Here is a 16,098-nt window from a genome sequence, read left to right on the forward strand (position 1 = left end):
CACCAAAAGATGTTTCCACCATTTTAATTAATTTTACACCATTTAATATGTATATTTATACATATAAACATGATATGTATAGTCTATTATAGCAACAGTCAATAACCTGATTTTGATTTTGATTTTGATTTAGATTGATGGGGTAAAATTAATTCAGGTGTATGACCAAACTCTTTTTCTTACAATTTAACAAATTATGTTAAAAGATTAGAGATAGAATGATCCAATAAAAAACTATAAGAGCTTAATTAAAAAAGAGGTGAAATTATATGGGGATTTATATATTAATTATTTTCTTTAATAGGTTTAACATTTGTACGAGAAACGTTGATATATTTAACTGGTGCGTATTAGCATATAAATGTGTGTGTGGGTATAAACTAAGTTTGATATTTCAGATCACACACACACACATAGAGATCAAAATGTGGAGGCTGAAGATAGGAGAGGGAGGGAAGGATCCGTATATATTCAGTACAAACAACTTCAGTGGAAGGCAAATATGGGAATTTCATGCTGATGAAGGAAATCCAGAAGAACGAGCTGAAGTTGAAGCTGCTCGTCAAAACTTCTACGATAAGCGATTCAACCTCAAGCCCTGTGGAGACCTTCTATGGCGTTTTCAGGTCTCTCTCTCTTCCATTTCTTCTTTACTACTTCTTTTTACCTCCACATATATTCTATCTCAAGCATCTATATGATGAATACATACTCATTATGTACAACCTATTATTATTAATATAAAAATTAGTTTGAAAATTAGATTTGTTGATAAATATAATATCTTGATTTATTTTTCACTCAAATTTATAATTTTTTTCTCTCTATAATATACCTATTGATAATAAGAAATTCCCATCAAGGGGTAGTTTCAATACATGTAGTTTCAATGCACATAACTAAATAAAATGGTTTTAAAAAAATATATATTTGTTACAAGTAGCCAACTTAACTAGTTTTTCTATCTTTTTAAGTTAGTTATCTGGTCTTATATGTATTAAAGACCAGAGATAGTATGTATGCATGCCATTGATTGTTTTTCTATTTTTTGGCAAACAGCCATTGATGGTTTCTTCATATACGAGTTTTTACTCATTTTGTCTATGACGTTTGTAACTTTTTTCCCCTCACTCTTTCACTTCTTGACCTCTCTTCTTTTTAACACTCAGCTCCTCTCTTTAATATAAAATGTCTTGTAAAAGGTTTTTATAATCCTAATTTTGTGAAAAGTCAATTATATTAAATTCTTCTTTTCCGCACGAATACTCTTATTAAAGTACCACTTTGATTTTATTTTATTTATAAGTTATCTTTAGCATATTTCAATGAAACAAATGAAAAACTATGAAACCTATCTAAAAAATTCAATAAGTTTCCAACTTTTTACCGTTATTAATTATTACACATATTTTCATATGTACTTGTACTTGTATTTTTTGATTCCGAGTATTTCCTCAATCAAAGCAGCCACTTTCATGCCTTAATTATTTGCTATAATCGCTTAAACGTCAAGCCCTACACTGTGTACGAACGTACCTAGCTTTCCATGGCATTTCAAGGTATCATCGTACAGGTACTGTTTTTCTCTTAGGCTAATAACTCTCTAATTGTCTCTCTCTCTTTTTTAATGTGTATTCTTCTATTTTACTTGTATAATTATATACTACCTTCTATCTTAATTATAAGGCCTTATTTGTAGACTACAAACGAGGTTTTATAATTGGGATCGAAGGTAGTATTTTGGTTTTGATTTCCTCTCCAATTAAGCATCACAACATTTTAGATTACATACGCTAACGAAACGGCCAATTCCAAGAATTAATTATATATTTGGCAAAGCGAGCTGATTCATACAAATATTATATTTTCATCTTGTACTACCTCCTCCGGTTCCTAATATAAGAATTAATTGGGGGTTGAGTTTGACAAATATTATTTCTCGTAATTATCATTTTTAAAAATTATTCCTATTGATTGTATATGTTAAGAGAGTATGCATTAAGGAGTATAGTTTTACTTTTGTTCCTGAGTCATACAGGTTCGCTTCTTCCTTGAATTAGCTGCTTGCTTGCTTGGAACAGTTAAGAAGCCAAGTCACTAGTTTTTGAGTCAACCTGGCCAGTCTAACCCAAGTTTTCAAATATTTCTAAATATATTATCTCAATTTGTTTTGTTTTCTGTAATTATTATTATTTTTTCCTAAACTATCGTAGTTGATTGCACATGTTAAGAGAGTTTGTATGAGTATAGTTTCAATACAAATGATTTAAAAAGATATTTTAGACTAATCAAAACATATCTTTTACAAATAATTAATTTAAATATTTTTTTTAATCCATCCAACTTAATTAAATAGATCTTAGATTAAGTATTGGAAATTGTACTTTGCTACTTTTTATATATATTAACTAATGTTAAATATTAATGGTGATTGACTTTATGTAGTTCTTGAGAGAAAAGAATTTCAAACAAAAAATTCCAAGGGTGAAGATAGAGAAAGGAGAGGAAATAAGTGATGAAAATGTTGGGAACACTGTGAGAAGGGCAACTCATTATCTAAGCGCATTGCAATCGAAAGATGGTCACTGGCCTGCTCAAATTGCTGGACCTCTCTATTTCATGCAACCTCTGGTATATACACCAACCATATATACGCATATGCATATTTACTGTGCTATAAGAAATACAACAAATAAATATTATTCATTGGTGGACCACAAATGTTAAGGGATACCCACCTATCACAAATACACTTCCTCAAGTTCAATATTGTGACAAAAGGTCTTTGGAGTTAGAAGTCTTATTTATAAAATATACATAAATGATGTATGAAATTTTAATTTTTTTTTTGAAGTTTTGTTCTCATTAATAACCTCTTACATTATTGTATTAATTTTTTAGCTCTTATTTTCACTCTTCACAAATAATAAAAATTTTTTCGGAAGAATATATATTTTTACACATACATTGCTTTTATCCGGTTTTAACTGAATTTTTAATTTACGTAATCCAATTATTTGTATTTTACCTACATAACCAAGGGGAGTAAAGAAGTACAATGCTATACAAATTTAAAAGGAAAAAAAGAGCGCGGGACTGGGGTCCACATGTTAAGTGGGACCCACCAATAGCAAATGTCTTTCTTCCTTTCTCCTTAGATAATCATACTATTTTAATAAAGAATCAACATAATTTCCACGCTAATCACAATTCCATAATACTTTGGATACTAGAAATTTTAGAGAGTGCGGGCGCATGCATGGGTGTGCTATATATGTACTGTAATAAGAATAAAGAATCACTCCTGCTTCATTTATGTCACATGTTCCAATTAATCCTACTTCATTTTCATATTAAATAAATATTAAACGAGTTCAAATGGGTATAAATGGTGCAGGTATTTTGCATGTATATTACTGGTCATCTTGATGCTGTGTTCCCAGAAGAATATCGTAAAGAAATCCTTCGATACCTATACTATCACCAGGTATGTAGGACGTATATACATATTTAAGCACCAAAACCTGCTTTATTGTATTGGTCATATGTTACAGTTTTAAGTTTTCATGTGCGCGTGTGCGTGTGCGTGTTTGTTTCAAAAGAATGAAGATGGAGGGTGGGGCTTACACATAGAGGGACACAGCACCATGTTCTGTACTGTGCTGAGTTATATATGCATGCGAATGCTTGGAGAAGGACCCGATGGAGGCGAAGACAATGCTTGTTTCAGAGCTCGAAGATGGATTCTTGATCATGGTGGTGCCACCTACATACCCTCTTGGGGAAAGACTTGGCTCTCAGTACGTTCTATTTTATTCATTCCCTACATGTTGGGTTTCATGCATGTATGTATATAGGTAGGTAGGTATGTATGTATGCATGTATGTCTCATATATTGTTGTTGTAGATACTTGGATTGTTTGAGTGGTGTGGAACAAATCCAATGCCACCAGAGTTCTGGCTCCTTCCATCGTTCCTTCCTATGCATCCAGGTACGTAATTAAATGGTGAACATACATTTCTAATATCAATTTTAGATTTGGAGGTTTAATCATGTTTTAATTTCATGTCATATCTACTATCTCCGGTCCTAAATATAAGACTATAATCATTTTGTCTCCCAAATTTATGATGTATTTTCAAAATCATTCCTGTTAATTGTAAAGTATTTCTATCCAAGTGTAGTTTCAATATATATGATTAAGTAAGGACAATTTAAGGAAGTCAATGTCCATTTATTACAAATAACTAATTTAATTTATTTTTTTAATCTTCCTAAATTAGTTAGCTAACTCTTATATTAAGGTCCAAGATAGTATCATCTAGTTCCTTAATCTTCTATTGACATTCTCTCATCATCATTTTAATTTTATTATATTGTAATTTCTCTTGCTATATATGGTTTTTTGCTTTCTAATCATTAGAGGTTTTTGTGAGTCAGTCTATAGACATATGATGAGATCTTTTGTGTATATATATTGTGCGATTAAAAAACTAATCATATTTTGTGAGTCAGTCCAAACTATATAAGTGGACGTGGCGAGTCCAACCAAGGTAAGTTCAGTTATTTTAGTGGAAGTGACAACTAGTGTGTTAATGTTAAGAAAACTTCAATACTAATTCTATTGCATTGTCTAATAATGATATCTTCCATGATATTGTAATTAATGCAGCTAAAATGTGGTGTTATTGCCGCTTGGTTTACATGCCCATGTCGTATTTGTATGGGAAAAGATTTGTGGGTCCCATCACACCTCTTATTCTTCAGCTCAGACAAGAACTCTACCTTCAACCTTATCATCAAATTCATTGGAATGAAGCTCGTGGCCTTTGTGCAAAGGTGAGTTTAATTTTACTTTAGTCTCTGATAATTCATCGCTATATATATATTGACACAAACACAATTAGCTCTGATTTCTCCTAATTAAGGAACAATAAACTATATATCATGGATAATTAATGTCAAATATATATATCATTGCAGGAAGATCTTTACTATCCACATCCCTTGATACAAGATTTGATATGGGATAGTTTATATACATTCACTGAGCCACTTCTTACTCGTTGGCCCTTCAATAAGTTGGTAAGAGAGAAAGCTCTTCAAGTAACAATGAAGCATATTCACTATGAAGATGAAACTAGTCGATACATAACCATTGGCTGCGTCGAAAAGGTAATATTAATTAGAATGACTCAATTAATGCCAAGCACTTTGATATAATTATTGATTTTGGTGTGAACATGCTTCTAATTAATCAGTATTTAATTTCCCTTTTTTATATCATTTGCGACAGGTTTTGTGAATGCTAGCTTGTTGGGTTGAAGATTCGAAAGGAGATGCCTTTAAGAAGTATCTTGCTAGGGTTCCTGATTACATATGGGTCTCTGAAGATGGAATTACCATGCAAGTAAACAAATTATTTGCTCATATATATCTTCAAGTTTATTATTTTAGTAAGACTAATTTATTTAGTGAAAATAAATATGGAAAACTCCAAAAAAAAAAATACCTCTTAGATTTCAAAATTCCAAATCAATCTTGTTTACTACACTTTAATAGTAATTAATTACACTTGAAAAGTAAATGACAACACATTTTTGTAGTAATTCCTGATTTATGATTTTCAAATTTTAGAGGTATTTTTTTAGGTTTTTTCCATGAAATATTTTGGGTTTAATCAATATATGCTATTAACTATTTGCAGAGTTTTGGAAGCCAACAATGGGATGCTGGTTTTGCTGTGCAAGCTTTACTTGCCACAAACCAAACCGAGGAAATTGCTTTTACTCTTGCAAGAGGACATGACTTCATAAAGAAATCTCAGGTGAACTTTTCGTTCTTATTAATTAAGAAACATTAATTGATTGGCTTGTAATTATATGAGGGTTTTTTTAAAAAGTTTTTTATACGTGATTTTTTTTTGCCATCTTATATATGATCATTTTTAAATATTTTTGCAATAATATCTAAAAGAATAGATGTGAGTCCAATGCCGCATTGCGTAAGATTTAAGGAATGAGCCAACATTTATGGCTTATAAACAATGTGACTTACTATGTTTTAAGAAAAATTATTTATTTAATTTATATAGTTTTTACATAATTGTAGCTCAAATTCTAATGTTTAACTTCTTCAACTCAAGCCCTAAATTTTAGCTATTCAATTTTTTATTCACACTTTTTAAAAATCATCTGGTCTTTCTGGAACTAAGTTGTAGGGGACAAACGGATTAAATGCCTCAAATTTGACAAATTAAGTTGCATCAAGTTAAACTTTAACAATTTGAGTTATAACCAAGACAAAATTACAAGGACTAAATAATTAATTTTCATATTTTTATATCATACTAACTGCACAGAAAGGAATGTGTAACAAAAAAAAGGACAAATTTTCCCAAATCCGTTATTGTAATTATTTTTTAATCTGCAGTAGATTTTGTGACAGAAATTTCATGAATTCAACTAATTTGTGATGGATCATACTTGATATATTAGTGACGAAACACCAATATGCTACAAATTAAATCTCCTTTTTTTTCCCCCCTAAGTAATTGATATTGATTATGATGATCTTATTAGGTTAAGGACAACCCTTCGGGTGACTTTAAAAGTATGTATCGTCACATTACAAAAGGGGCATGGACTTTCTCTGATCAGGACCATGGATGGCAAGTTTCTGATTGTACTGCAGAGGCTTTGAAGGTTAATAACTTGCTATGCTTAAACAACTCAATTTCCTTGTTCATCTTCACCTTTTATGATGTTTCCTTTTAATTGTTATATGCTTTGGTCTATTTTAGTGTTGTCTTCTTTTGTCAATGCTACCACAAAAGATTGTGGGTGAAACTATGGAAGTAGAAAGGCTTTATGATTCCATTAATCTTCTTTTGTCACTTCAGGCAAGTATTTCACATTACAATTATATATGTTTTTTTTCCCTTTGTGCATTGATTCACTATATAAACTTTAAAATTCATATATTTACAGAGTAAAAATGGTGGATTTACAGCATGGGAACCAGTGAAAGGTCAAGACTGGTTAGAAGTAAGAATCATGTCATATTTGAATTAGAACTTATGTCAACAAAATAAAATACTCCCTCTAGTCCTAAATGTTGAGGTTGGTTGAGGGATTTTTTTTTCATAAATTTAAAACTCCAATCTATTTTGTCTAACAAATTTAAAACTCTTTGCAAATAATTAGCTAAACTATTTTTCTTAATATTTATTAATTAGTTATCTATTTAACTCCTACGTTTAGGATCGAATGGAGTAATATAGTTGGCAATAATTTGATTAGTTTGTTTTTGGGATCAGGTGCTAAATCCTACGGAATTCTTCCAAGACATCGTGGTCGAACATGAATATGTAGAATGCACTGGATCAACAATTCAAGCTTTAGTTTTATTCTCAAAGCTATATCCAGGGCATAGAACAAGGGAGATTGAGAATTGCATTGAGAAAGCTGTGAAATTTCTTGAAGCCACACAAACTGAAGATGGGGGATGGTATGGGAAATGGGGTGTTTGCTTCACTTATGGCACTTGGTTTGCATTAGGTGGCCTTGCCGCTGCTGGTAAGACTTACAATAATTGTCTTGCCATTCGCAAAGCTGTGAACTTTCTTCTCATATCGCAAAGGGATGATGGTGGGTGGGGTGAGAGCTATCTTTCATGTCCAAAAAAGGTATATAAATGTAATTTAATTATCAGTATAATATATAAAATGGGAATAATAAATATTAATTTTAGTCCCTAAGTTTTGACTCTGTTGTTAATTAATCCTTAAAAATTCATTAACTCGGTACAACTCAATGTTTATATAGTTTGACTCAGCTAAAATTCGATCCCTAAACTTTAACTCAGTTCCAATAGGTTTAACAATTTGAAATCTTAATCCCTAAGTTTCATGAAATATATAATTTTATATTCCAAAATATAGGGATTAATATTTTAAATAGTATATTATAGGAATTAAGTTACATTGAGTCAAAATTCATGAATTAAGTTACAACCGAGTTAAAACTATAATAACTAAGTTGTACCCAATCAAATTTTAAGAAAAAAAAAATTACAATTGACCTACAATTATGAGAAAAAAAAGATTAATTTTTCCTATAAAATTTATAACAAGTTACTTGGCAGGAGAAATAGGAGAGAAAGTTGTTTAGTTCTTATATATAATTATAACTGTGTGCCCTTTCATCTTATGAATTCTAATAAATGATGCAGAAATATGTTCCCCTTGAAGGTAATAGATCAAATGTGGTACAAACAGCATGGGCAATGATGGGTCTAATATATGCTGGACAGGTTATTCTATTTAATTCTTTATTGTGAATAGCAATTTATGTTTATTTGTAATTTTTAAAAATAAAAAATAAACTAAAATCAAATTTTATTGGCAGGTTGAGAGAGATCCATCTCCTCTTCATCGTGGAGCAAGACTTTTAATCAATGCTCAGTTGGAGAATGGGGATTGGCCACAACAAGTTAGTACCTTTGAGTGACTCATTTAATTTGGAATAATTTTTTAATTAAACTTATAAATCAATGGTAGAATTAAGTGTTAATTTGTGGCTTATATTTTCAGGAAATCACTGGTGTATTCAACAGGAATTGCATGCTCCATTATCCAATGTACAGAAATGTTTTTCCGCTTTGGGCTCTGGCTGAATATCGGAAACGAGTTACATATATAGCTTTCTAAAGTTGAATAAATAATAGCCTAATGTATATGTAACTCATGAACACAAATAATCTCCCTAGCTTTTGAAACTTTATTATGAACTCCTCTAAAGTCTTATATTTACACAAATAATTCCCTTATAATTAGTTTTGTTGATCACTTACAGCTTAAAGTTTAATCGGGTATATAATTAATGACTGGGGACTATGTGTGCAAATTTGAAAGCTCAGGGAAATATTCATTATTAAGTTATAAACATGGGGGGGGGGTTTGTTCACAGTCCAAAATTTAGAGAGTTTCATATAATTTAACTTAAATAATAATACTTCCGGTCCTAATTAGAAGAACTCGTTTGTAGTTTACAAATGAGATTTTCTAATTGGGATTGAAGGTGGTATAAGTTTTTAATCTGATGGTGGGAAGCGAAGTCCAAGCAAGAGGGGCATTATACTTTCATGTGTCTTGATGGAAACACTCCTATTCCTTTATAAATATTCGTACCTTCCTTGTGCTCTAGACAAAATCTTAGATCAATTATGAGTCCGATCCCTTGGTAATGACCATCTAGTTATGATTGTCTTTCTTATAACCAAAAAAGAATGCTTGTGTCATATTCTAGATTTTAGGTTTATAATTTAAGAAATGAGACTGAATTAGGTCAAGTTTCATATATTCATTATGTCAAGTTCTCCAATCACATATGACCATGTGTCCTTTTTTTATTTCATGTGGATTTATAACTAAATGTTATTAAATTGTAATATTTCAAACATAGGGCACATAGTCATATATGATTGAAGAACTTGATATAATAGATATAAGGAACTTGATGTAAGTATTGTCTATTTCTAAATGATTGTTCAACCATAAACATATATATGAATTCATATAAAGTTCATGTAACTTGCAATTGTATCCTTGTTTGAGCTTGCTATACGATTTAAGGGTGCTGGAGAAATTGAAAATCTATAATCGGAGAAAGACACCACGCTGGTATATTATTTTCTATAAGATTGACTTCAAGGAGTAGTCATGTGTGTTTTTTAATTTCTTTATTAATTTTTTTATGATTTTTTATTATATATTTACATATTACGCTGTAAAAATACAATTGTATCCTTATCCTTAGCTATCATTAGTCAATATTTAGAGGATAAAGCGTATTTCTAATCTTTTAACTTTGCACGAGATTTCAATTTAATCCATTAGCTTTAAAAAGTATATTAAGTCCTTTAATCCAAAAATTGTTAACAAATAATGATGATATTAAGGTCTTGAATATTGATAACATTTTATCAAATGCTAAAAGAGTTTAATTTTCAAAACAACCATGATTCTTACAAAAAGTCATCATTTAAGACTAATAATTTTAGGATTCAATGATTTAAAAATATACTCTTTAAAATTAAGGGAGCACACTGAAATTTTTATAAAATGAAAGGACCAAATATATACTTTCTTCATACACTACTAGAAAAAACTCTTTTCACATGGCCTTATCTACCCCTGTTTTTGCGCAAACGATATGACAAATGAGGCAGCGACACTTTTGTAAAAAATGATTACAATATTTGCACCAGTTATAAGCACGATCGATGTAATTCTTATTATTTACAGCATACATTAATGTAACTTATCTTTCAAAACAACGGTTATTATAAACAATCGGTGTTTGAACTGAATAGACGAGCCTCTTTTATTTTCTTTTTTCCTGAAAGAATGTGTCTAAACTTGAAAGTTCACCATGTCCTGTCACCATCTATTCTCATAACCTCCCCCTCCTTCACCTCCCTCATTTAACCAACTACTGACAAAAGTAGTTGCAACTAAGCGCAGCCTTTGCCATGTGGTTTATCACTTCTATGTTCTTAACAACAAAATTAACCTTCTACTTGATGATTAGGGCATAGAGTATGACTTTTTATACAACCCTTCAACTGCCTACTCCTCCTTCTGCGATGAAAATGTAAAAAATTTAATCTTTTCTTGTAAAAAAATGCAATCTTTTTTTGTTTGTTTTGAAATATTTTGTAAGGGCCTACTCACTCCAATCTCATATATAACATATATAGTGCTATTTTATGACCTGATTTGTCCATTTTATTTCATGTTATTGTCATTTTTTTCCCTATTTACTAATGTTTAACTTTGGTAATAGTGAACTCTAAAACTTTACGGGTTTAAGGAACGTGAACTGGTAATTTTTTGGATTGTGCATGAATGAAATTTATGCTGATTGTGATGAAAACTAATTTAGTAATGAAGATTTGCACGGCTCTAATGTGTCTGATGTAGTATGTAATGCGACACTGATCTCTAGGTGTAACTAGGGTAAATCCTTTGCCCTAGCTATATGAGGTCTCTCTTGTGCTCAATTACGTAGCCTCAAGATACACTCTCAATGCACACTCTCTCCTATTTAGCTGTGGTGGGAAGTTTTTGAGTGCTCATGATGTCCCTTCCACATTGCCATTACTGCTATCATTTGTCCCTATTTTCATTGCCGTTCTATTCTTGCTATAGGTAACAATCATTATTTTGTTTTTGCCCTAAGCTATTTGTTTAAACCCTAATACTTATGCTCGTTCTATTTGAGATCTTTATCATTGCCATCAAGGTCCTGGGGTCTTTGCCATCAATGTTGTGAGGTTTTTTTCATCAACTTCATGGGGTATAGCACAAAAGCAAGCCTACCTTCACACACAGATTGATATTTATATATATATATATATTCTCTTTCCACATTTAGGGTAATGATGAAATACAATTTTTACATCTCCAAATCTATTTTTATTTGCGTTAAAATCAATTCCAACATACCAAACGAGTAGGGAACCTACCCTATATGATCTATAAAGAAATAGATACATTATGTAATAGTAAACTCTACTTTTATGGGAACCATATGTCAAAATAAGGCCCATATGCCGACATACTATTCTGTCTATCCTTTTCTTTTAGCAAACTTTAGAATCTCCCCATGACATTTCTTCTTACAATCATATCACCCACCTTACACACACACACATATTGAATGCTTGTATTGAAATGTAATACTGTTATTTCTTAGTATAAGAGCTAGTTGACTAATTTGCATATATTAATAAAATGAGTTAAGCTAGTTATTTTTAATATCTAGGTATTGTCTTTCCTAAAATACTCTTGCTAATAATGTGTAGTAGCTAGAACTACTATTTGATGAAATATTTAACATGTGCAGTTACTAGAAGGATTACCTTGAGAAAGAATAAATAAACGTGAGAGATGAAATAGAATGGATTATTATATTTAGAACCAAATTGAATGTTAAACTAATTTTCCAAAATTGCCAAATTGCCACAAAATTTTTTTCCAAAATTCCAACTAACTAACTGCAACCATAATAGTAAAATAGAATTAAGGATGCCAAAAACCAATACTTAATTATAACTCTTAAATTCAAAACACAGAATTAAAGCTAGGAAGAGACAATATAATTTAAGATTCCAAGCTACCTCAGAAACTCACAATATATTAACTCTAAACTCAACGCTAGTGTCATAACCACAACATTATAATTGAAATTAAAGCTATAAACAACCCAATGTCAAATGTTAAGCAGTAATTCAGCCACAATAATCTCTAAACATAATCAAATTAAACAATACAAATTTCCCAATAATCATAGAAACTATCCTTAAGACCTAGGAATTTTTAAACTACTATTGGGCAGGAATTAAAAGAGCTAAAACTCCCCTGTGAAGATCCAAGTTCCTGTCATTGCTGTTGAATTGGAAGATTACAAAGTCCTAGCCACGGTTTGCCATGAGAAATGACGCCATTAGCAATCTACTATGTCCAGCCTTGAAGAACAGTGAAGGAGCCGATAGGAAAATCAGAGAAGTGCCGAAAACAATGATAATGGTGGACTTGAACAGAGGTGTGAGAGAATGATGATGATGCTAGATAGGATTGGACTGATGGAGATGAAGATTCAGTAGAGAATGGGATATGGTGGTCTAATTGAAGGTTCATGGCATCACTCTGCCTCCAGACCGAAGAGAAGAAGAAGAAGAAGTCGATGGTGATAATGGATTTGAATGGAGATCGAAGATGATGATTTAGATTGATGGAAGTGAAGAAAACATAGGGTTGGAGGTGTAGTTGCCATCGAGCTCTGGTCGTTCTCACTGTCGCCCTCTGGTCTCTCTCTCGCCTTTTCCTTGTTCATTCTTGTCCTCCCCTTTGAAGACGACGATGATTATGAATTTAGAGCAGGTAGTAAAATGCATTGTTGTACTACCTGTAGTCCTTTTTTATTATTATTTATTTGTTTGTTTATTTTCTTTCTCTTTCTCTTTTTTATGTTTAATTCTCCAAAAAACCTGTAATCAAAATTCAAAAATAAGGTAGCATTAATTGTCTTTAAAGATCAATTAATCACAATTATGATAATTTTGCCCCTATTATGCACTAATTCAAGGTAAAGCATTCTAATATGAATTATATTCAAATAATGCAATTAAGGACCAATAATAATGACAAAAGCCCACAAAAAAGATATGAAAATGCATGAAAAACATAGATTTGTCAACGCTCCCACACTTAGCCTTTTGCACTTCTAGGCAAAACATCAGTAAAGAAGAATCCAACAAAGAGACTCAATACAAGCAAATATAAAATCGACTAACCATGAATGTGCAATTAACTCAAGCAACCTTTATTCCTAATCAATCAACAATCATAGAATACTTCAATACAAAGAAACTAACACAAGAAATATAGCAGGATAAAGAAAGAGAAACATAATAGAGTTCACATAGGGTACAAGTTTTTCACTCATCTCTCAAATAAGAAAAATTTCACTAGATCCACCTAGATTAACACCTACCATAAGCTTGTGGATATTCTAATGTCTCCACCACTAACATACCTTAGACTGTGATCAAGGGGGCTTGAAGGGTTGTAATGTTGGAAAACAAGGCCAAATGAATAAAATGAACTAATAAGTGAAATGCATGAGTAGTAAAATATTAACTCAAAGTGAGCTACAGTACAATCATGAAAGAACACCAATATGCAGATTTTAAACTTTTGAAGTAGAAATCCTTGTTCTTCAAACCACCATGGAATGCCTTATTTCAAATTTTATTCTTTTATTGCAATTTATTTTCTTTTTCTATGACTTTCTTTCTTTAGCTTTTTCTATACATTTTCTTTTCTTTATTGCCTTTTTCCATTTCTTTTTCTTCTTTCGTATTCTTTTTTTTAAAATATATATTGGCATTCAAACTCAAGAAGGCAAAGATACAGACATTAATTATGTACTTTTCAAGATGAAAAACTAAATGTAACTTATGCATAGCACTTGCCAAAAAGCAATGAATAAGTGAAGGCTTAAAAGAGTGAACAAAGGTTAAATGAAGTAGCTTGTGTTTAGGTAAAGAGTTTAGAAATGAGTGTCCCTATCATCCTCACAAATCTAGGTATTAATGTAACTTTGAAAAAGAACCTAGATAAGTTCTAGATGTTAATCAAAACTAGGTCAAAATCACACAGGATAAGAAAGAATATATGGCTCAAAAATCCTTCCACCAAGGCCTTCTCCAAGATGTTTCCTCCTTAAGGGTCAAGCTATAAAACAAGGTTAATAACATTGCACCAAAGACATTCTACTATGCTAACCAACTACGAACAAAAATCACTCAAATCTAATGCAATCAAACTCAGCCATGCAACATTTACAAGCATTGTGCAAAAAGATTTTAAAAGAGATGCCTAAGGATTACAAAAGTCAAGTTAGCAATAGAGAAAACAATAAATCACCCATACAGCAGTGCAAAACACTTAGGCAAGTGAAAACAGGAGGACACAGAAACCAACAGCAAAATTCCCAAGCAAGAATCACTCTCAAATCATGTGATGCAATTCAGAAATCAACCAATAAGACAAAAAAGAGAGCAATTATAGTAGTAATACTTAGGAACAGGAACAAATCCAAAGGAATTTTTTTTTTAATTTCAGCTAAACTCAACATTGATCCTTGCCCCACACTTGGTTAATACATTGTCCTCAATGTAAGAAAAACAACATTATCTTAGCCTAAACTCTCAGGTGAAGTGGAAGTTGTGGAGTCTGATTTCAAATCAAAGCATAACGCATCACTATCACAAAGAGGAGGGATAGTAAATCAAGTACTAAATAGAAATAAATAGCTACAACTACAACTATTGGAGAAGTTCCCTCCCTTATACTTACTCCTAACTATCTTAGCAAATAGATATCACTAGTAATACAACAGAAAGTAAAGGAGTAGGGTAGAAGGGAACAACCATGTGATCAAGGGGTCTTTGCTCCTCGTGGTACTGCTTCAGCAGATAGCTGTTGGCTTGTGAAGTTATATCGGTCTCCTTATCTACGAGTTCTACCATACAAAAGGAGTATACTTTAGTAACTCTAAACAGACTTTCCCACTTAGTGACAAACTTTCCAGGTATTAGCTTCAACCAGGCTTTGAACTTTATAACCTTGTTACCTCCATGAAACTACTTCCTTAGAATCTGTTTCTCATGAATCATTTTCAGCTTGTCTTTGTAGATTTTGGTATTGTCATAAGACTCAAGTCTCATTTCTTCAAGTCCTTGGAGTTGCATCTTCTGATTTTCAAGTGAAGATTCAAGATCCGCATCACATGCCTTGATTGTCCAATAAGATTTGTGCCCAATCTCCATAGGTAGATAGAAAGCCTTTCCATAGAGCAACTGGAAGGGAGACATGGCTATAAGGGTCTTGTAGGCAGTCCTATAAGCCCAGAGAGCTTCCTTAAGCCTTTCACTCCAATCCTTACAGGATGGTTTCACGATCTTCGCAAGTATTCGCTTTACTTCTCGATTAGAGACTTCAGTTAACCCATTTGTTTAAGGGTGATAAGGGGTGGCAAGCTTGTGATTGACTCCATATTTAGCCAATAGAGACGCAATGGTCCTATCACAGAACTGTGTTCCTTTGTCACTGATGATTGCTCTTGGAATGCCATACCTGTAAAAGATATGAGAACGTAAAAACTGGGCAACCATAGAAGCATTATTATTCCTAGTTAGCACTGCCTCTACCCATTAAGACATATAATCTACTGCAATTAATATGTACGAAAACCCAAAAGACGAAGGGAAAGGACCTACAAAGTCTATACCTCACACATCAAAGATTTAACAAAAATACATAGGTCTTAGAGGCATCTCATGCTTCCTACCCAAACTCCTAAACCTCTGACACGTATCACAAGACTTATAGAAAGAATAAGCATCCTTAAATGGAGAAGGCTAGTAAAAACCACACTTTAAAACCCTCATAGCAGTCCTATTAGCACTAAAATGCCCCCCGCAAGATAAAGAATTGTAAAGGTAAGGATAAAGTGGATCTCATTATT

At 31.9% G+C, this 16,098-nt stretch overlaps 1 pseudogene; it reads left to right on the forward strand.

Annotated features, from left to right (window-relative positions):
- Positions 1–391: 391 nt before the first annotated feature.
- Positions 392–8,848, forward strand: LOC114729256 (beta-amyrin synthase-like; annotated as a pseudogene).
- The last annotated feature ends 7,250 nt before the right edge of the window (positions 8,849–16,098 follow it).

This window comes from Neltuma alba, unplaced genomic scaffold (assembly GCF_004799145.2).
Source record: "Neltuma alba isolate B1F8T4 unplaced genomic scaffold, ASM479914v2 tig00012617_pilon, whole genome shotgun sequence".
Classification (NCBI taxonomy): Eukaryota; Viridiplantae; Streptophyta; class Magnoliopsida; order Fabales; family Fabaceae; genus Neltuma; species Neltuma alba.